At 44.9% G+C, this 20,667-nt stretch overlaps 2 long non-coding RNA genes across 2 annotated transcripts; one reads left to right on the forward strand and one right to left on the reverse strand.

Moving 5' to 3' along the window:
• Window positions 1-13,617: 13,617 nt before the first annotated feature.
• On the forward strand, window positions 13,618-20,343 carry LOC110349196 (uncharacterized). The gene is made up of 4 exons (XR_002395011.2): window positions 13,618-13,790; window positions 14,457-14,606; window positions 15,543-15,973; window positions 17,074-20,343. It is a non-coding gene; the product is annotated as an uncharacterized LOC110349196 (long non-coding RNA).
• LOC147823581 (uncharacterized) lies at window positions 15,144-20,460 on the reverse strand. Its single transcript, XR_015443541.1, has 2 exons — window positions 20,333-20,460; window positions 15,144-19,788 (listed from the first exon to the last, which is right to left on the reverse strand). It is a non-coding gene; the product is annotated as an uncharacterized LOC147823581 (long non-coding RNA).
• Between the last annotated feature and the right edge of the window lie 207 nt (window positions 20,461-20,667).

Raw genomic sequence — 20,667 nt, forward strand, 5'->3', positions numbered from 1 at the left:
AGAATCCTTGAATTATGTTAGCACTGGTTTTTTCTGGGTGGTGAGATTTTGAGGAATTGGCTTCTTTTATTCCTTGTACTTTTCTATATCACTTGAATTTTTGGTAAGGAATAGATATTTTCTTTTAAAATTTAAAAAGTAAATAATTACTTTTTCTCCTGAATGAATGCAGAGGCTCTATGTGATTCACCATGAAAAGATGTCAGCGATGTGTTGTTGAGGGAAAAAGTTGGTTTCAAATTGCGCCTGGAATAGATTCTTATTTAGGTAAAATCTAAGTGCACTAAAAAGTCTGGAGGGCTGGGGATGTAGCTCAGCAGCACCACACCTACCTGGCAAGTGCAAGGTCCTGAGTTCGATCACCAGTACCAGAAAAAAAAGTCTGGAAAGACAAACACCAAAATGGTAACAGTATTTATCTCTGAGGCTGGGTTACAGAATTAAGAGAAAGGCTTCTAATTTCTCAGAATCATTTTTAATGTTTTTATGTAAATAACACATACAACCAGACACAAAAACACAGTTTCCCCAGTTACTCAGGTGACCACCCTGGCAACACCAAAGTCAGTGAGAATAATTCCGCCAGATAACCGAGAAATCCCTCTGGTGTTTCAACCCCCTCCTCCTCATACAAATAAACATCAGCCTGACATGTGTGGTGCTAACTTCCATACCTTTCTTTCACTGTAATCATTCAGGACTGTGTTCCTAGATGTCTTCTCCGCTTGAAAATGGTTTGGTGTAGTAAGTCTGTTATAATCTCCTGCTTCCTCTTCTGGTTCCTCTTCCTGTGTCTGTCAAAGAACTCGGGGGATTTGTCCTGTCGAGGTTCCTGTGGTCTGGGTTTTGCTGCTTCCATGTTTATGGTGCCCGTCAGTGTGTCTGTCTGTCCTCTCTATTTCCTGCAAGTGGCAGCCAGATCCAAAAGCTTGAGCGGATTTGAGCTCATTCTTCTTGACAAAATCACAGATGGCGTCGCCTTTGATCAAGAGCCACGTCACGTCTGCTTGTCTCTGTTTTGGTGATAGCAGCTGTGGACAACTGAGGCTTCAAGTCACTGACTTTTTAAGGATTGCAAAATAGAGATTTCCTCCCTGTTGGTTAATTGGCCTCATGGTCTGTACAGAAAAGGCAAGAAAAAAGGCTTGATTCTATTTTATATCATCCTCTGAAACTGGCCAATTATTTTTAAAATATTTGTTTGAATTTATGGATTTAAGTATTTTTGTTAGATTTCAACGATTCACAATCTTTCTGAAAGCTCAAACTGTCCTGGTTTGGCTGGAAGAACCTCTTCAATTTGACTTCTGGGGTTTCCTTTTGCTGTGTCCCTATACGTGTTCAATACCATCCTTGCCGTGGGATATGACAAAACGCTCTAGACCCTTGTTGAACATTTTCTATCCCAGTTAGAAAAGAGCCATTTCTCTAAGAGTTGTGCATTTCTCCAAAAAGGCTTAATTTCTTCAAGTGGTAAACAATATTTCAAGACCACAATCTTCTAGAGATGCCCCTGGTTGCTGCCTTGGTCAGAAATGTTAGACCTCTTTAGGGGACAGAGCGCAGACTGCATGACTATCTAGATGTAATGTATGTGGTCTATGGCCTACTGTCTGTACAGAGAAATACCATATGTATATACGTGTATACACATTAAGTACAGTCTTACATGGTACATAGTTCTGATTCAAAGTCATATATGTTTTTATTTAACCTCTTCTGAATCATAGCCATTTCTTCTTTTTCCCAAATAGAAGTCTTGAGTCTCAAGAACATAGAAGTACAATGTGAATTTTACTCATTTACTTTATCCTGCAACTGTCCCAGAATAGCAGTATTAATACTAGTGCTACTAAACATTATCTTTGAGAACATTTAAGACTTTTGCATTTACTTTCTCTATATCGTATCCCCTTTTTTTTGGTACCAGGGATCGAACTCGGGTCTTGCGCTCACAAGGCAGGCAGTGGAACCACTGAGCTAAATCCCCGGCCCTTGTATCCTTATTTTTAATAGCTATACTCTATATTATTTGAGTACATGGCCATCGCCTATGACACACCCTTCATTTTAACACCCAATTAGTCTTTTTTGTTTGCTGTTTTTTGAGACTGGGTCTTGCTATGTAGCCCAGGCTGGCCTTAAACTCATTATGTAGCACAGGCTGGCCTTGGACTTCCTGAGATCCTCCTGCCTAAGCCTCCCCAGTGCTGGGATTACAGGTGTTCTCTACCACACACAGCTCCCTGAAGTTTTAATTCAGAAACTCTTGTATTTGTAGTTCTCACCACCAGCTTCTCTTGTCTGAAGTTTGTTCTCGAGTGGAATATTCTGGAAAGGTTCATGGAAATGCTATTCCCTTAGTTCTTGCATATTGGTAAGTTTGTCTATTATAACAGTTGTCAAGTAAAATACAAAAAATAAATACTTGAAAGTCACTTTTACTGTATATAAAATCCATAGCTCACCTTCTCCTTTCTTGAGTATCTTAAATGTGTCATTCTATTTGCTTCTGCGGTAAATCACTGCTCTCGAAAATCTGACAACAAAATAATTTAATTTCCCTTTGCTGTTTTTGCTTAGATGAGTAAAAGAAATTTTTTTCTTTCTCTTTAAAATACAGAAGTTTTACTGAGATGGGCCTAAGTGTTGGTAGTTTTGTTGACATATTCTCAAATCCATAGTATGTTCTTTTCATATGTAGTTTCAAATCTTTTTTTAATTTCAGGAAAATTGTCCTGAATTACATGTGTTCTGTTCCCTTTATTTTTCCCTTCAGAGATTCCTAGGGCCAGAATGTTGGATGTTATTTGGCTTTGTCACTTTCTCTTGAAATTTTTGAAAATTTCTTTCTTAATTTATTTTTGATTTAGAAAAATCTTTCAACATTCTGTTTTTTAATGTCTTCTCTGTTGCATTTGTTTGTATTTAGTCTTCATTTATAAAGCTCTGTCTTTATTTCTTTTATTGCTAATGCTTTCCAGAATTCTAGTGGCTCATTTAAACCTTTTTTTTCTAATTTGATTTGAGCTATTCTTTCATTATTTTGTCATTCTCTATATCTTTTAATTGGTTTTAAAATACAAGGTCATGGTTTTGAATGCTCTGCGGTCACCTCGGGTGATTTCATTGTCTGAACACATGCTATCTATCCCACGTATCCTTCTCCTTAAAATAATTTTGTGTAGGATTTGACTTTGATACTTTTTATTGCTTATTTTTATGTAAAATGTATTTTCCTAAAGTTTGAAGGGGAAAAAAAGCATGGCCCAAAGTAGCTTTACTAACTTCATGGAGTTCCTGTTTATGATGCGGAAGAATTTAAACAACCTGGCAGCTTCCTTTCTGAGATTTCCTGGCCTTCTTTTCTCCTACCACTTAATAATGGGCTTTTTTCCTTCTCGTCTACTCACTTCCACAATTACTCTTCAAACCAGAACACTATCCCAACAGCGACTTCTGGCTGCTCAGTTTATGTATGTGTGTGGGGTTTTTTTGGTACCGGGGATCGAACTTGGGACCTTGAGCTTGCAAGGCCGGCACCAGAACCACTGAGCTAAATCCCTGGCCCTGGCTGCTCAGTTTAAAAAGTTCATAGGAGATGGAGTACTCGGGCTCTTTTTGGTTTTTGTTGTTGCTGTTAGTGTTATATCTGAGGCCAGGTCTTGTTATGTAGTCCAGGCTGGCCTTGAACTCCTGCGGGCCTTGGACTCACAGTGATCCTTCTGCCTCAGCCTCCTGAATGCTGGGATTACATGTGTAAACCACCACGCCCAGCCCTCTTTTCATTTTTCTTCCCACAAATTCTTTCCACTTACTGACTGCTTTTGGAGCTGGCAGTCCACTTGCTGTCCACCTCTGCTCTTCGGCTGGCCCGGTGAACGCCTGTGGGCTGCTGGGATCCTTCTATTCCCCGACCCATCAGAAGCCTCCCACCTCCCTCTGCTGTCTCCTGCACAGATATCCATATGGTACAGGTCTTCGTGGATTTGGGAGCCTGAAGGGATATTCTGTCATCCACTCTTGATCATGTGCTTGTGGGTTTTGGTTTAGCCATCTAGTTGCTCTCTGTTTTGATTTGGGGGTTTCGAGACCTTTTAAAAACTGCTGCAGCTACCATCTTCCCAGTTCACTTTATTTTATCATAAATTTTACAGCAATCATATTTATCTGGGAGAAAAAAGCAGTAATATTCCCACTGTGGGAAAAAGATAAGCCTGATGCATGGTACTGGATGGCATTGAGAGAATTAAACCAGCGCGATCAGCTGGTCTAAACGAGCACAGCTGTACCACTGTTCAATTATTTAAATGCTTCCTTTCCAACTAGTAGATAGTCTGAGCTCCGAGCTCCAGGGCCCTCCCTCAAATGTCCCTTCCATGGGCCCCTGAGTGAGAGAGGAGCTGGAGTCTGAGTCCAGCCCGGGAGCAGCTTTCAGGGTCCTGCTCCTCTCAGCGGCTGCTTGGCTGTGGCGCTGCTTCAGTAGTCTGAATATCACCTTAGGAGAGACAGGACCTGGAGGCTGAGGTACAGAGGTGACAGGGTGACAGGGTGGAGCCTCCAGCCTGGGCTCAGATGAGGTCAGTAGCACCTCCTGAGCTCCCCACCCAGGGCACAAAGAGGACACAACAAGGCCAAGCTCTTGCTCTTGAGGAGCCCAGCTCCGCTGCCCACCACCTCTGGGTCCCTCACTGCTGCCTGGATGCCATGTCTGCCACATGGCATCAGAGAGCTCAGTCCAGAGCAGAAAGGGGGAAGGAGCACAGCACTGGTGACAAAGCTGTTTCTTAGCCACCGCTGAAATGAGATCAAATCTACCTTGGGAATAGTGACTGTCCCATGAGGCCTGACATCTAAAACACATGAAATAAACCCAGTTAGAAACGCTGTGTCTTTGTACACCATGGACCAGGCAGTCTCCTTGGACACAAAAGCCTGTGTCTTCATCTACACAGTGAACTGACCCTGAACAACCCCTGCCTCGTGTCCTCACTGGACCTGCAATGCTTTGTTTGCATATGGAGAAAAGTGGATCTGAAAGAAAAGGAGGCCGTGGAATATAGTCCTCGGCTAAGTAACAGCAACAGTTCTTCTTATGAATATTTCTTCCACCTTGGACTACAATGCATTGAGAAGATCTGAATCTTGTTTGTGTAGTAACTAGAAGCACGAACCTCAGCGTGGCGGGAGTCAAACTTACCGTCAGAACCCCCAAAATACCATAAAGAAAATAAATTACATTGACACCCCTATTCCCCCAAAGTCAATAAATCACAGTTGATCACATTTTAGGCAACTATGTATTAAGCATCTACTGTATGTCAAGTATAGTCCTTACTATTACCCAATTCCCCCTTACCATCATGCAAATTACCATGCAGAAATCCTTGATACGAAGCTCAGCTTTACCTCTGTAAAAAGTGCAGAAACTGTGGTTCTCACAGCAGAAGTAATGCTCCAACAGGAACCAGACCTAATATTACAAGTAGGACATTATTGTTTACACCTTCACCTGGGACTTCGGAGAGGATGAACACAGCCATAACAGCTCGATGAGTCCAGGAGTCTATGGGTCATCTGGGACTCCCCTACCCTGAAACCCGTTTCTGAAGCAGGATAATCGGGCTCTATAAATTTTCATCTGACAAAATGAGCACATTATATTGACAACTGCTACTATCAGCTTCTAGTAATAAAGTGAAGAGGATGTGTCAAAAATCTTGGTGTGAAGGCAGGGGGCAACAGAGCAAGTTTTTTCAATAACACATCCTCTCTTAAGAGCATTTCATATAGTGGCAGCTAAGAGTACAGGCTCTGGAGTCAGCCTGCTTAAATCCAAATTCTGGCTCTAATACCAGTTACGAGACTCTGGATAAAATATAGCAACTACAGGCCTCAGTTTTTGCATCAATAAAATGGGAACACTGACATTCATGGTATCTGTAGCTGCTCTGAAGATGAAATGATTTAAACATGCAAAGTGCTAGAAAAATGCTTCCCTCCTTTTGTGCCCTGCAGGTCTTGTTCTGCTGCTGCCTCTTGCCGACCCGTCAGCCATCCTAGGAGAGACCCTAAGCCACCATGGATCAAGGGTTCCACTTGCACACTCTCGTAAGAAGGTTCCTCCCACCGAACCCCCTCGAACCTGGACATCAGGAAGGTCTTTTTCGCCTTGAGCCAGGATCTGCTGCCACATTTCCTCTGATAGTTGCTCTGTCTGTGGGAATCAGGGGCAACTGGGTAATCACGTCACTTTAAACCAATCATACACAATGAAACACACGGACCCTAGGGACTGATTGCATGGGCCGAACCTCAATTTCACCGTGTACCAGTTGTGTGATCTTGGGCCACTGAATCTTTAGTCTACGCCTCCCATTCTTCCAGCGCAAAGTGGGTGTCCTCACGCTATGGGTCTAAAGGGCTGCAGAGGACTGAACGAGAGCCTGTGCGTAAGACTCAGTCAGTGTTGACGTTGTCACTCACATCCTGGGCACATGCTTCTTCAGGCCAATAATCCACATTTCCTTTGCTTGATCCCAGCACCCCCTGTGCCTCTCCTTTGTGTGGCTGCAGTGGCCAGAATCCCTCTTAGGAGAGGCCCAGAACCGAGTCCAGGACTCCAGTGGCTCTGCCTACAAAGACCAGGATGATAACTCCTCCATCCCCCATCTGGCTCCTTGTTCTTTCACTGGTTCGTTCATGACTGATTTTAAGAAACTGTATTTTTGTAAAAAGATCCTAAGAGAACTGCAGGTATCACACTCTTGACTCACCTTGAACTTGCAGTGGACTGGAAGAAGGCTGAGTGGATAGTGATTACTTGAGGCTCTGCTGCATCCATGCCACACACTGAGGTGAGAAGCGGGCTGCTTTAGACCAAACGTAAGATTTAACTTACAAAAAACAGGCAGCTGGCTGAATCTGGGCCATGAATCACAGTTTTCCTACTTCTGAAATAAAACATATTTTTCTACCTCTCATCCAATTTATGAGGTTGGTCGTGTTTGTTGTTTTGCTTGTTTTATTTCTGGGTTTTGTTTTGGTTTTGATTTTGGTTTTTTTTGGTACCGGGGATCAAACTCAGGTCCTTGCATTTGCACAGCAGGTGGTGAAACCACTGAGCTAAATCCCCAGCCCCTTTATTTCTGTCTTTATTTTTCCAGTATTAGGGATCAAACTCAGGACCTTGTGTTTGGGAGGCAGGCACAGCACTGCTGAGCCTTTGTTTGGGGGGATTTTTTGAGACAAGGTCTCACTGTGTAATTCAGGCTGATCTTGAACTCACTGTTTACCCCAGGCCAGGCTCAAACTCACAGCGATTCTCCTGCCTCAGTCTCCCAAGTGCTAGAATTACAGGCATGCACCACCATGCCCGGGTGCCTGTTTGATTTTTAAACATTTATCTTTTTCAGCTTTATTGTACTGGACTTTGCCTGCTCCTCTACCCTGTCAAGATCTTTTTGAGCCCCAATTTTGCCACTGTCCAAAAGAATCTCCATCTCTGAACTTTGTGCCATCTGCCAATGACAAATGGCCCTCATGTAGGTCCATCCACGTGACTGATTAAAACTGTAAGTTGGAAAGATCTGAGGACAGAGCCTCGAAGTGTGCAGCCAGCAGCCTCTCCCCCCGTCTCTTCTGCATTCGTCAGGATTCAGCCCGTGTCACTTGCAGGAAGCCATCCTACAAGTTCCCTCCCGGCCCATGCCACCCTGCCCAGTCTGAGCAGAGGCCTTTCACATGTGGTCACAGGACCTTCCATGCTCTACCCTGGCACTGCCAGTGCTCTGGACTGATTTCTCCTCCCCAAGGCCACACAGCAGGAGCTCAGTAAGTGTTGGTGGGATGAAAGGTGTGGCTTTCATATGTGTTTCCTCCTAAGTGTTTCTTTCTTGTTCCTTCCTTGGAGCACCTACAAGGTGACTGGAATTCAATAAGCTCGTTGGGGATAAGGGATGAGTGAGAGAACGGCCCAGTGTGCCATCTCCTCCGATTACCCGTGAAGTTCTGCTTAGAAGATGTCTAATGTCCTTACCACAAAGGGCTGAGGATTACAGCAATTTCAGGTGCTGTGGGAGGGAGATTTTGGAAAAAAAGGATGTGAATACTTTATTCATTCGCCCCAAAGAAGCAAAGCCTGAACACGGATGCTTTGAAGAACACACTTCAGTGTTTGTAGACTCCAGATGTTAATAAACACATCTGTGCCCCACAGAGTGCTTTCAGGCTTGTCCCCAGAGTTTCAAACAAAGCAACTCATATCCTTACTTTTAAAACCAGTATTGTGCTGTTCAATTACTAGCAAATTGCCTTCTCAAAACTGAGTCCTACATTGAAAAGAAACAATACGTAAAGAAAAAGCTGCTGCTGCACTGTGGGCCTTGTGAATAAATTATGGAAAATTACTGACCATCTTGCTCACACTTTAGATGGGGAGCTCAGTTCTTTACCTTGAAGCCCTCAGGGGCACCTGACTCCCTTTGGTTAGAAATTCGATAGAAAGTTTCCTGTGTTCCTAACTTTGAAACACGGGGGTCAAGACTTGGGACTGTTTCCCAAACATAACTCACTCAGCTACTTAAAAAAAGGTCCATTTTAAGTCAGAATAAGGACTGCAAACTGGTGAGTTCAAGTCTGAAGCCAGCTAGCAGATATGTACAATGTGGTCTTCTTTTTTCCTTCTTTCTTTTCTACCTCGCTTCCTTCCTTTCTTTCTACTATAAAACATGAGCCGGGGTTTTTTTGTAGCAAAGCACATACTCCCCTATTTCATCATTGTTTTCTCCACTCTGTTCCCTATTGCCTGATCCACATCAAATAGCTTTGCACAATTAAATTACTTTCCTGGCCCTGGAAGGCATTTGAGTCTTAGACCCCTGCATTTGGGACATAGAACAATTTGCCAAAGGAGGGTTAATTGTAATGTTTATTATTTTAGAGCACTTACAGTGGGCAGAAACTGTGCTGTCTGTACTACCCATCTATCATATGGCCCACAACTTCATGAATCTAAGAAAGATGAACCACAGAGCTGGCACTGTGGGCATCTGGGCTGTGCCTGTCTGGGGAAGCCGCCATGGCAACGCACGACAACACGCGCCTTTCTGAAGCAGTCACATCTGATCCTCTTCATAAAATTTTTTTAAAAAGAAACAAACAAAAAAAAACTATTACAGAAGCTTGAGCTCAGAAGCAAACCACGACTGGATCTGAAATATAAAACCCAGAAAAGACGCAAAATAGACAAGTCTCGAACAAAACTCTTAAAAACTGGCCCAGAGAATCCTAAACAACCTGAGAATGAGCCAGGATGGTAGCACATGCTTGTCATCCCAGCACTCTGAGAAGCTGAGGCAGGAGGATCATAAGTTCAAGCCCCACCTGAGCAACTTAGTAAGACTCTGTCTCAAAATAAAAAATGCAAAAAGGGGTTGGAGATGTAGGTCAGTGTGAAGGCCTCGGTTCAGTCCCCAGTGCTGCAGAGTGCGGTGGGTCCACTAAGAATGAATTTTCCCCAGACTGTCGTTTGCACTCACTGCTTTTGCAAACTCTGTTTGGTTTGTCCAGAGCGTTTTCACCGCACTCGATCCTGAGTAGACAGCCTCACTCTCAGGACAGTGCACTCGGGCACTGGAGCTGCTCTGTGCAGTGTGCGTGCGACCTGAGAGCCAGAGCCTGAAAGGAAAAAGGCAGTAGGAAATCGACCACCGCTTAAAAACTCCGGGAGCCAATCTGATCCTCCTGGTGTGGGGCCCTCTCCCTCCGTCTGCTGGTCCTGCTGCCTGCAGGCGGGAGGCCTCCCCAAGTCCCACAGCGATCACAGCCTGCCCTGGAAACACAGGCACAGTCCTGCCTGAGCTCAGAGTGGAGCCCAGCTCGTAACTTCAGAACCCTACCTGCCCAGAATGTCAGATATCTCTGGCAGTCATTTTCAGGCATGAATGTTTTCTAGAACACTGGGAGTTTTGTCAAACAGACAGATCATATTCTCCAGGGTCTTGGTCCTACGATGCTGTGGGCTGAACTGTGTGTGTCTGCCCCTCCCCCAGCTCATGTGACCGTGCAGGAGACAGGACTGTGAGGGGGATTAAAGTTAAATGGGACCACAAGGGAGGAGCCTTAATCTAATCAAACACAAAGAGGGGAAGAGCTACCAGAGCTCTCCCCACACTGCACCTACCTGGGAAAGGCCCCGTGAGTATGCAGCAAGAGGGCAGCCAACTGCAAGCCAGAGGAGAGGCCTCTTCAGAGCCTGACTGTGCTGCCATGGGCCCAGCCTCCAGGACTGCAAGAAATGCACATCTGTGCATTCGCCTCTAATACAAAGGAAAACTTCTGGACCATGTCATATTGACATCCCAGCAGTCAGGAGGCTGAGGCAGGAGGATCACAAGTTCAAGGCCAGCTTGAGTTAGATCATGAATTCAAGGCCAGCCTGAACTGCATAGTGAGACCTTGTCTCAAAAAAACACATCATATTGATGAAAAGCAAGCTTACTCATGGAGGGAGGGGAGCTGGAGACTCTTGCTGGGTATGAGGTTGGTGGCCTCTAATCTTCTCTCTTCTCACCTGAACTTGCCAAGTACCTCTGGTATGGTTTGGACAAGAGTCGCCCAAAGCCCCATGTGTTAATGGCTTGGATCCCAGTAGAACCTTTAAGAAGTGGAGCCTAAGGCAGGTGCAGTGGTGCACACTTGTAGTCCCAGCCACTATGGAAGCTGAGACAGAAAGATCATGAGTTCAAGGCCAGCCTGGGCAACATAGTAACACCCTGACTCCAGAAAGAAAAAAAGAAATGGAGCCTGATGGGAGAGCCAGGAGCCATCGAGGGCACTGCCTTGAAGGCAATATTAGGACTGAAGCCCTTCCTGTCTCTCTTTTCTACTCTTGCCATGCAATAATAGCGTCCTCTGCCATGTGCTCCCACCATGATATGCAGCCTTGCCATGGCCCCAAGCAACAGACCAAGGACCATGGACTGGAGCCTCTGAAACTGTGAGCCGAAATAAACCTTTCCTTTTCTAAGTTGATTATCTCAGGTATTTTGTTTCAGTAACAGAATGCTGACTAACACCTGCATCTGAATTTGATCAGAAAGGCCACACCACAGGAAGCAAAACCCAGAACAAAAAGATAATCAATCCATTATACTTTTTCAGTATGCACCAAAACTTGGGTCCTGATCACAGCTTTCTCCTTAAGCAAGAGAAACCCACTCTGAGGAACCCTAACACAGTTAGGAACCAATAACCAACCAGGAAGTCTTCCTTACTCCTGTAACCTGTGAATAGAAAGTTCTCAATAAATATTGATTGCTAGCAATGGTGTGTTACCTTTAATCACCAACTGACCCTTAACCAATGCTAGCAAGGTTATTATTCAGTGTGGATTTAGAAATGAAGTCTTCATGGGACCAACCCTGAATGTTTCCACTAAAAGTTTTCCTAACAATTTTGGGATCTTGCTGATAGACCTCTTGGTGCCAATGCCCAGTAAGCTTAGAAAACACAGCTCCAGAATTTTGTGACCATTCTAAGAGGACTTTTATGCTGAAGGTTATTAAAAAGAAACTTCTTAGAGTGGTGGTGCACACACCTGTAGTCCCAGCACTCTGAGAGGCTGAGGCAGGAGGATTGCACGTTTGGGCCCAGCCAGCAAAACTTATTGAGAGCTTGTCTCAAAATACAAAGTTTTCGGGCCAGGGATTTAGCTCAGTGGTTCTGCCGCCTGCCTTACAAGCTCAAAGTCCCAAGTTCGATTCCCGGTACCGCCCCCCCCCAAATACAAAGTTTTGAAAAGGGCTGGAGATGGAGCTCTGTGCAAAGGCCCTAGGTTCAATCCCCAGTACCAAGAAAAAGAGAGAGAGAGAGAGAAGGAGGGAGGGAGAGAAGGAGGGAAAGGAAGGAAAGAAGGAAGGAAGGGAAAGTTCTCTTCTTGTGACATCTAAGCCCATCTCAGGGCCTGTGTGTGGATGGAAGAGTCTGCTCTTTCCCATGAGCAAGCCTTCTCCATGACCCCATGTGTGACTGAGGCCTGAGACAACGGCTCTACCCTGGGAGAAAAGCCTGCTTTCAAACAATTATTCATTCATTTAACATTAATTACACAGAATAGCAGGTTTCATTGCGACACTTTCGTACGTGCATATAACATACTTTGGTCATACCCACTTCCCCATTATTTTTCTTACCCTTCTCTTCCCCCAGTCCCCTTCTCTAACAGTTGAGAGGGTGCCTTTTGACACCTTCCAGGCATACAAAACTCGCAATAACATGCTGGTTTATTTAACATGACATTTAAAGGGCAAGGAAAAAGACTGATGATACAATGCTGAGTATGGGCGACCATTGGCCTTGGGTAAATTTGGTTATCGTGGCAACTGGAGACTCGCTTTTGGCTCCTAATAGTAATAGTTAGGGCTTAGCCACCTCAGCTGTCATCCTGCTCCCGTGGACTTTCCCTTGGCCTTGTGCTCTCTCCTTTAATGTTTTAAAAGCACACCACCAGCATCTGAAGGCCAGGAAAGCGAGCTATGAAGGGGAAACAGAAGAACTTCAGTAATAATAAGACACATGCAGATAAAACCACCCCAAGACATCATATTTCAACCATCAGATAAGTAAAAATACAGTATCAAATAATATATTCTCTTGACCATTCTGAGCACTAATAGCCATTCCCATTTATGGTATTACTTCCATGTGGTAGAGGGTAATCTGACAACATTGAGAAAAATACATATGGCTTTACCCTTGACCCAGCAAACTCATCATGAAGATTTTTCTACCCCAAAAGAGAGGGGGAGAGGATTAGATTGTCCTCACACAATGAAATGAAGGATCTTATCCATCATCAATGGTTGCTAGTACCACAAGAAGAGAGGCATTGTGCACTTCCTGATGGAAGTTCACAGTATCTCCTGTAAAGTATGCTGACCCAAAAATCAAACTGAGTCTGATTAACACTCTAGATTTCACTACCAAAATATAGGAACCATAATGGACAGAGGAACAAGCTAAATGATAACCATCAGGAAGGCAACCACCAAAACCCAGACTGTAGGAAACTCTGTAGGACAAACAGTTTTGCTAAGAAGTTTCCAGAGATGATGAAACATGAATCCTCAGACAAGAATCATAATGAATCCCAAGCAAGACCTATAGAAATAAATCCACATTTACACACATTATACTGAAAATGGAATACGGTGAAAACAAGGAAGTCTTAAAAGTTGCCAAGGAGAAAAAATGTTATCCACAAAAGGTATTTCATGGAAAACAGAAGGAATGAATGGGTTAAAACCAATGTCTGTTCTGAAGTGATGTAGCAAGATCTAAGGGCCTATTCCTAGAGACGCCTATCTGCAATAAGGGGGGCACACATATGTACATAAATCCTTTGCTTAAAATCATCCTCTGTGCAGAAATCAGTCTCTCTTACTTCTATTAAAGAATAGGAAGAAACTGTTCCTTCAGTGTCCAGGTAGCAGAATTGAAATTCCGTGTCACCACAGGCCACTGACTGCAGCTTTGTGACCTAATGAAAGGGATAGCAAGCCTCCCTTTGTTGGCCTGATCTCCAGCTGTGCTTGCACAGATTTGCTTGGGTCCTGAGCAACAGCTCCCCAGTGAAAGACACCACCCCTGAGTGAGTGAGACCTGCTCCTCTGGTTTCCCTCAACCACTTAGTGACCTGGCCTAGCCCCTGTTGCTAGTTATTCTGTACCAGTGATACCCAGAGTCCTGCTTCACCCAAGGGGAAACTTGAGAAACACCTGGTACACAAGGTTGGAAAAGTTTTCCAGTCACTGACACTTGCGTTTCCATTCAGCAGTTGGAGTATCGACCCAGGAGGATAGAAAGACATGGAGGGGTTTGTTGTCCTGTGACATTGGCAGCAAGGTGGACATGAGTGGTGGTGGACTAGCTCTTTCTTCTCCTTCTCCTTTTCCTTCCCCTACTTTTCCCCCTCCCTCCATCCCCATTCCATTCCACTTCTCCTCCTTCTCTTTCTTCTTGGTGCTGGGGATTGAACCCAGGGCCTTTGCATTGAGCTACATCCTGCCCCTTTTAAGTTTTTATTTTATTTTTGTATTTTGAGATAAGCCTTTGCTAAGGTGTCCAGGCTGGACTCAGACTTGGTGTTTGCTTCTTATTTGGTTTACAGCCCTTGAATACCCCATGTTTCCCCTCATTCATCAGTAACTGGAGACAGCCATCTTTGAGGGGTTTTCTAAATGGTGTTTTATTGCCATTTTATTTTCCTGAAATGTCAGTTGGACAGCCAGAGAAATTTGCCCCCAGAGTCCTTGGAGACTGTTTGGAGCTGAAATAACCACCATCATGGTTGGCTGAACACTAAACGAAAAATAGCATTATATGTCAAATTAATATTTTAGGGAGGAAAATGTTCAAACTCTCATGAGTACGTCCACTAATGTGATCTCTGGCAGGAGCCACAGGGCCTCGGAGTGATGACTGGGAGACCAGAGCCACATGTGGCCTTCAATTAAGGAGCTGACATCCAAGAGGGAAGGAAGAATAATGGTGAACGGGTTTCTATCCATCAAATGTGGCACAGGAAGGCAAGAATGATGACATGTGTAAGTGAATTCATTTTGTGAGAGGACTTTGGAGTGAAAAGTAGTGGATTGGGCTTATTAGAAACCACAGCTGGAGCCTCAGAAAATAAGATAACGTAAAAGAATGATGATGGGAGATATAGCAGCTTGACTACAGCAGGTTTCAAACCAAGTGCACAATATTGTCCAATTTTTAAAAACTATATGAGAGTGAGCACACGCACAGTGAATTCCAGGACTCCTTAAGCCTGATTTTTCAATAGAACCCTTTGGAATGCTTCCTTAAAAACACAGATCTATCAGCCCTACTGGTGGAGATTCTGATTTGTTAGATGCAGTCTGGGGCCCAGGTATCTGCGTTTCCAAAAGCTTTTTGGTAAGTCTCTCTGATACAGAGAGTGGAATGGGGGAGATACAGATATTTCTGGGGTTTTTTCTCTGTGGTTTTCCACATTTACACATTGCTCAGTTAGCCTGTATTACAGCTACCATCAGAAAAGATTATTCATAAAAATCATAACTGAACTTGTTAGGAGAAAGAGTCCCAGGCAACAATAATGATGATCATGACTAACGTTTATTAAATGCTTCCTGAGTGCCAGGTTTTATCAACGATGCCATTCGTCCTTACGATAACTCTGTAGACACCAGTATTTCAGCCTTTTTACAGATGAGCCAACAAAGGCCCAGAGGTTCCAGCTCAGACAACTGCAGAGTGACACATGAACACACAGACTGTCACTTGAGAGCCTGAACTGTAACTCCCACATTCTACTTCTTCCAGTGAAAAGGCTAAGGAGCCACTTCCGGCTACCGGAAGTCTGGTCTGGACGCCCAAGGAGCCACAAGGGGTTCTCTGCAGTCGCACATCAAGGCCTTCTGGTCCCTGATCCTCACCTGTGTCTGCTCTGATCTCCCCTGGAGTCACAGGACATTTCCCCTGTGCTTTCCCAACAGGACTGTGCTCCTCCCACAGGCTTCCCAGCATTTGCTATGTGCCTTAAGGAAGAATTCTATCATCCTGCAAGTTAGAGAGGGAAACAGAAGATTGAACACCACGGGATACTGGCTGGCTATTAAGACAGGCCATGAGTGGTCCTTTGAAAAGATTCTTAATTGTTTTTTTTTTTTAACTGAAGTGGAGAACAAACTCCCCTGAAGTGGTCCGTGCCATTGTGCATGAGGACTCTGTTGTGAAATCCGCAGGGATTTCTCCTGCAGAGAAGACAGAGTGCTATTGAGATTCTGTCACGTTTCACAGATGGTCTGGCCGAGCCATTAAGGGACTTTCTGGAAGAGAAACAATGAGTTGATGTCCCAGCCAGAACAAGAGAACTTGCTAGTCCAAATGTGCTTTGGGGATTTTAAAAGTTCTTAAAACTCAGCAGGTATTTAAATTTTTCTCTTTCTTGCTAAAGTTTCCAGATAACACACAGCATGCCTGGTTAAATTTGAACTGCAGATAATAATTTTTTGTTAAAGGATGTCCCAAATATTGCACGGAACATATCTACACTAGAACATTATTCATTGTATTATCTGAAATTCACATTGAACTGGAAGCTCTGTGTTTTTATTTGCTAAATATGGCAGACTTGTTTCATGAAAAACATGCTTTTATTTTCTCCTTGGAGACTGTTTTCCCTTCTCAGTTGTCACCAGCTCAATGACTGGAAGACACATAAACCAGACAAATCAGTCCCACCCGTCGTTTTGTACCAGCCACCCACGGGGCCATATTATACACTCCAAATGCACAGGTGCGTGCAAACCCCTCACAGCCACCACACGCCTGCAAACACAGGCACACACTTGCTCACACACACTCATCCATGCAGAGCACCGGTGGGCTGCTGTTTCTCCTAACATTCTAAAATAAAAGTCCCTCATCTTATTCTGATTTTCATGGCTTTCCAAAACCACAATTTTTCTTCTTGGTCAGTTCCTGGCTATTGAAGGAGAAAATCGTATTTCCAGTGTGATTGGAATGCCAGCTTCCCACAGAGAAGGTTGGCAATAAGGCTTTGTCTCTTGTATTTCAGCAAATTTGAATCAATCTTTCTTTCTTTCTTTCTTTCTTTCTTTCTTTCTTTCTTTCTTTCTTTCTTTCTTTCATTTTTGCCATTGCATTAAACTGCCAATTCCAGTATAGAGGCAATGAAAGTAGTCATAGGGTCAGATAATGAATGTAATTTGATAACAAAGAAAAATATAAAACTGAGAATTTCAGGCTTGAGCTGCTTAATAAAAAAACATTTGAAAATGAGAGAGAAGGGATATTGTACAGCATTCTGAAGCAGCAGTATATAGCATGGTGGTTAAGTATTTCCTACAGCCAGGCTACTATAGTAACCAGCTGGCCAAATCACTGAACCTTATCTGCAAAGTGGAAATAATAAAATGCCTGTCTCATAGAATAAATGTATAAAAGTTGTATGAAATTGCACCTGACATATTGTTCACTCTTATAATTACCTTCATTTGCCAGGCACAGCAGTAGCCTCTTCACACATATTCAGCTGTCAAAATAAGGACGGGAGAAACTGAGGCTGACAGAGGTTAAGGGTCTGGTCCAAAGTCACGCAGCTGGCATACAGCAAAGCCAAGATTCAAGCCTCAGTCTCAGGATAAAGCCACCATTCCCCCAGCGACCAATGTCAAGATAAATGCTTAAAGGACAGGAAGTACACAGGTGGCAAGGTAGCGCCTCTTTAGGGAGGTGACAGCATTGTCTATGGTCATTGCTTTTGTGGGGTGAGAGCCAGGACAGGTGTGGACTGGTGCATTTGGTGGAAAGGACAGAATTCTTGTTTTAGTCGCAGACTTCACCCAAACACCTACCAGCCCAACTGAGTACCTTCCTTTCTTGTGACCTCTCAATGAAAGTCCCCAGGAAATGGAAGCACTGGTCCTGGTCTCTGTCTGAATGGCCGTCTGTGCACTGGAGAGCCAGAGGATCCAGCCCAAGGTTGCAGAGCCAATGTGAATCCCTGTTGGGAAACCAGAAGGTCTGCCCTAGAAGGCTGAAAATGAACATCCAAAGATGAGGGTGAAGACCGGAGCTCCTCCAAAGAAAAGGGCAGATTTCCTCCTTCTTTCCCTTTGTATTCCATCCCAGCTAAAAGCCTATTGGCTGGTACCACCCACACCCAGGGTGAGTCTTCCCTCCTCAGCCTGCAGCCTACATGCCAATCATCACAGACTCCCAGAGCTCTACTAATCTGCTAGGCGGTTCTAACTCAAGTCAAGTTGACATGTCACAATTAACCACCACAATCACTAAGGCAGCATCATGAAGGGCTGGTCCAGCAGCACTGGGTGTGTGCTAGCGGCAGCCCGAGGATTCCATGCTCCACAGTCCTCTCTGTCTACACACTTACTCCAGACAATTCCTTTCAGTCCCTTTATTTCATTGTGGGCTGATGATTCGCAAAGTTGTCTGTAATCCAGACCTCTCTCCTGGCCTCAGACCCACAACTGTCTACCCAGCACCTCCACATGGATATCTAAGAGGCATCGCAGACTAAACAACCCCAAGGCTCCACTTTGTCCAAGGAACCTGCTGCACCTCCCGTGCAGGCTCAGGATGGGACAACTCCATTCTTCTGGCTACGCAGACCAAAGTCTTGGAGTCTCCTTCACTCCTCTCTTCCCCAGGCCTCTCACAGCTGACCCTTCAGCTACCTTCCAACTCCACCCAGAACAAGAACTTTCCCATGGCCTCCGCCTGCCATCTCCTCTCACTGCAGCAGGCCTGAGTCTCCCTGCTTCCGGTCCTGCCTCCCAGCGCGGTCTGTTCTTCACCCAGCAGTTAGAGGATTCTGTTAAAACAACTCAGATTTAGGTGTGGTGGCACACATCTGTGATCCCAGCTCTCAGAAAGGCTGAGGCAGGAGAATCTCAAGTTCAAGCCCAGCCTAGGCAACTCAGCAACTTAGTGAGACTCTATCTCTAGCTAAAAAATTTAAAAAGGGGCTGGGGATGTAGCTGAGTGCAAAGGACCTGGGCTCAATTCCCAGTACTAAAAAAAAAATTCACATCATTCCTCTGCTCTGCCTCCTCCAAAGCATCCCATCTCAGTGGAAAGTCAAAGCCTACCGTGCATGAAGGGCCCTCTATGACCTGTAGCGTCTCTCAGTGCTCTAGGACCGCACCTCCCATGTATATCCAACCCCCGGCTGCACCAGCCAGGCACCGCTGTGCCAGGCCTCGAATTCTTGCCATCCTGCACTGGGGCCTTTGAACTTGTTCTCTCTCCAGCATGCACCCCACCGTGATGTCCCGTGACTCACACCTCCTGTCCTTCCACCCCAGCTCAGAGTCACCCAGCAGAGAGGACACCATGGCAATCTGCATGCAATAGCAACACGCTGCCTCCTGGGCTACTCCCTCTCCTGACCAGCCTTGCTGTTCCACAGCATTTACTGTTTAACAGAGCGGGGGTGCCTTACTCGCTTAGCTGCTTATTGTCTCCATTTTCTGTGTGGCCAGAGATTTCGTCAGTTCCACAGGCTGCTATATCCTCTGTGCCCAGATGAATGTGGACACAGTATGGCCCCAGTGAGTATTTGGCAGCTGAGAGCCTGGAAAGAGCTTTCGAGATGGTCCCATGCTGGCTGCATCAAAGACCTCTGCTGAGGGCCTCAGCTTCCCTACCATAAATCCAGGTTCCCAGGAGATTCCACGCTGTACCTCCTCCCATCTCAGGAACTGAAGCTCCAGGGGGACCTGAAGCAGATCCTTTCTGGCTGCCTCACTTTTGTGTTCTGTAGCCCTCCTGGGCTCAACTGGGCTGAAGAGGCCCATGGGCAAAGGCACACCCGGGTCTCGCTGTGTGTCCTGCCTCCTCGTGAATTCCTGATGAAAACGTGTCTGGGGACATTATTCTCAGATGACAAAACTCACTGCTTAAGCAGAGAAGAAAACAAACCCATCCACCCTGAGGCCACTTCCATGGAAACTCCAAATGAGTTCAGAAAGGCCGGTCCTACGGCACCCCGTGCATCTGTCATCCTCTCTTGTCTCATCTGGGGATTGTGTCTTCAGGCCACGCTGAGAAGAGGAGGCCCTCGGGACTGAATGCACCGAGAAGGAAGTGTTCCAACGCCCAGGCAACCTTCTGCAGCAGTGTGTGAACAATGCGATGAAGGGTGTGAAGCAGAACCAAGGCCGATCAGCTTTCTGCGTGCCCGGATTCAGCCACCTGCAGGTAGAAAACAGTGAACATCGGAGTCTGAACTGAACATATACAGAGTTTTGTTATTATTCCTTAAGCAATACAGCATAACAAGTATTTTCATAGCTTTCTAATACATTAGGTATTAAAACTAATCTAGAAGTGATATAAAGAACAGTACATGGGAGGATTGCGTAGGTTATATGCATGCACCATGCCATTTCATATGAGAGGCTGGAGCATCCGTAGATTTTGGGGAGCTCCTGGAGCCGGGGTGCTATGGATACTGAATGCTGCTACGCTGAGTGTATTCACCCCTTTACCTCTTCACCCCATAACTGAGAAGGAGAAAGGCCCAGCTGCTTCCGGCGGGAGGCTGCTTCCGGCGGGAGGCGGCACCCGAGGCTCTGCCTTCCACAGCGTCTCCCAACAGTCAAAGTTCAACATGGTAAACTTTGAACATTGCTTCCAAGCGTCAGATATCTGACATGATATCTCAGTTATCTTTTCCTGAAAGGTTCCAGGCATATCTAGTCAAAGGTTCAGATGTTTCAAAAAGATGGATTCATACTTTTCTCCCCGGGTTTAAGGACGCGTGTTCGGTCCACATCAGGGGACAGCGCCCCACAGAAGCGTGAACGCTGTGCTTCTCGACCCTCGAATCAGCAATGATGTCATTAGCACTCCTGAAAATTCAACCAGCACAAATTTCTACGTCATCTTTTAGTATTTATATGTATGTGAACACTATTAAGACACACAATTCTTTATGTGAAATTCAAATAATTCTGTTAAGTAAATTAAAACAAGTCACTGATTATAAAATATGTAGATGACGCTTGTAAAAAAAAGTGTACCTTAGAATTATTTGTGCATTCATGTGTGTGTGCACACGTGTGTAATGAA

This window comes from Heterocephalus glaber, unplaced genomic scaffold (genome assembly GCF_053883595.1).
Source record: "Heterocephalus glaber isolate CG9 unplaced genomic scaffold, H.glaber_assembly_v1.0 deba00001572, whole genome shotgun sequence".
NCBI classification, from domain to species: domain Eukaryota; kingdom Metazoa; phylum Chordata; class Mammalia; order Rodentia; family Bathyergidae; genus Heterocephalus; species Heterocephalus glaber.